Here is a 2,522-nt window from a genome sequence, read left to right on the forward strand (position 1 = left end):
CCACATGTGGCCCATACATATACAGCCATCCAATTAGACAAGATGGATGAAGCAAAGAAGTGCAGGCCGACAGGAGCCGGATGTAGATCGCTCCTGAGAGACACAGCCAGAATACAGCAAATACAGAGGCGAATGCCAGCAGCAAACCACTGAACTGAGAACAGGACCCCCGTTGAAGGAATCAGAGAAAGAACTGAAAGAGCTTGAAGGGGCTTGAGACCCCTTATGAACAACAATGCCAAGCAACCAGAGCTTCCAGGGACTAAGCCACTACCTAAAGACTATACATGGACTGCCCCTGGACTCTGACCTCATAGGTAGCAATGAATAGCCTAGTAAGAGCACCAGTGGAAGGAAAGCCCTTGGTTCTGCCAAGGCTGGACCCCCAGTGTATGGGATTGTTGGGGGAGGGTGGTAATGGGGGGTGAATGGGGAGGGCAACACCCATATAGAAGTAGAGAGGGAGGGGTTAGGGGACTGATGATCTGGAAACTGGAAAAGGGAAGAGCATTTGAAACATAAATAAGAAATACCCAATTTAAAAAAAATGGAAGAAAAAATAAAAATACCTCTGGCTTTTTGGATCTAGAGACCCTAACATCTGTAAACCAAACCAGGATACTTTTGAAATTAATGGTGGTGCTATTAATCACTTTGAATAACAAGAAGACAAAATCACCCCAATCAGGCCAGGAGAATCTGAGCAGCTTCTTCAAAATAAAAATAAAAATAAAAAATAAAAATGGGGTGCAGAGCTAAACATAGAATTCTCAACTGAGGAATCTCTAATGGCTAAGAAACACCTAAAGAAATATTCAACATCCTTAGTCATCAGGGAAAATCAAATCAAAATGAAACTGAGATTCTACCTTACACCAAATTGAATTAGCTAAGATCAAAAACTCAGGTGACAGTAGATCCTGGTGAGTATGTGGAAAAAGAACACTCCTCCATTCCTGGTGGAATTGCAAGCTGGTACAACCACTTTGGAAATCAATCTGGCAGTTCCTCAGAAATTTGGAAGTAGTTCTTCCTAAGGACACAGCTATACCACTCCCGGGCATATACCCAAAAGATCCTCCAACATATAACAAGACGCATACCCACTGTGTTCATAAAAAGCCTTGCCCATAATAGCCAGAAGCTGGAAGCAAGGACCCAGATGCTCAACAGAGGAATGGATTCAGAAAATGGCAAGACTACACAATGGAGTACTACCAGAGAGATAAAAACAATGACCAGAAATCTATAAGCAAATGAATTGAACTAGAAAAATATTACATCCTTGAGAGAAGTAAATCAAATCTACAGAAAAACACATGGTATACCTCATTGGTGTAAGGATATTAACCCAAAAAGTTCAATTACCCAAATGCAACTACAGACTACTGCAGAAGCTCAAGAAGAATGATGATCAAAATGCGGATGCTTCAAAACTAAAAGGGGAACAAAAATATTTAGAGATATGAGGCAAAGTTTACAGCAGACTGAAGGAATGCATATCTGAGCCTGCTCCGGTGATGTCCCCATATACACGCCACCAAAACTAGGTAAGATTGATGAAGCTAAGAAGTATAGTAGACAGAAATGGACAGAGATGCCTCCTGAGAGACACAACCAGAGTATGTCAAGTACAGAGGTGACTACTAGAAGCAAACCACTGAACTGAGAATGGGACCCTGCGAGAATTAGAGAAAAGACTGATAGACGGAAGGGGCTTGTACCATAAGAACAACAATGCCAACCAACCACAGCTCCCAGGACTCAAAACCACACCAAAGATTATGAATGGACTCAGACCCAGGCTACAACTGCATATGTAGCAGAAGATAGCTCCATGTTCAGTGAAGGGGCAAGCCTTCGTCCGCCAGGTTGTACTCCAGTAGAGGAATGAAGTCAGAGGCAGGTAGGAAGTGGAACATCCTTATAGGAATAGGACATGGATAGAAACCGAAAAGAATAAAATATCGAAATGTAAATAAAGAAATATATCCAATAAAAAAACAAAACAAATGAAACAAACAAACAAAATAAACAAAATGAATGCGGAGTCTTGACTTTAGGATTACATAGCCCATATGGAAACATTTACTCGTTTATAAGTAATTCTTTCTTTTAAAAAAAATTCTTTGATATATTTCTTTACTTACATTTCAAACGTTATTCCTTCCCTGCTCTCGTCCATAAGTCCCCATTCCCTACCTCTCCCCATAATGGGAAGTATTCTCCCACATCCCCTTATTGTTCACTTCCCATGTTCTGCAATCAGGGTCCAACCTTGGAAGGATCAAGGGCTTCTTCCCTGGTGGCTTCCTAACAGGGCTATTCTCTGCCAAGACGCAGTTGAGTTCTGGCCAAGTCCATATGCATAGTCTTTCAATAGTGGTTTAGCTGTCCCGGGAGCTCTGGTTGGTTGGCAATTGTTGTTTTTATGGGGTTGCAAGCCCTACAACCTTCTACCTCTAATCCTTCCAGCAATGTCCTATTCTCAAAAGCAACACGTAACTGAACGAAGTACTGAT

Source organism: Rattus rattus, chromosome 2, assembly GCF_011064425.1.
Source record: "Rattus rattus isolate New Zealand chromosome 2, Rrattus_CSIRO_v1, whole genome shotgun sequence".
Taxonomy (NCBI): domain Eukaryota; kingdom Metazoa; phylum Chordata; class Mammalia; order Rodentia; family Muridae; genus Rattus; species Rattus rattus.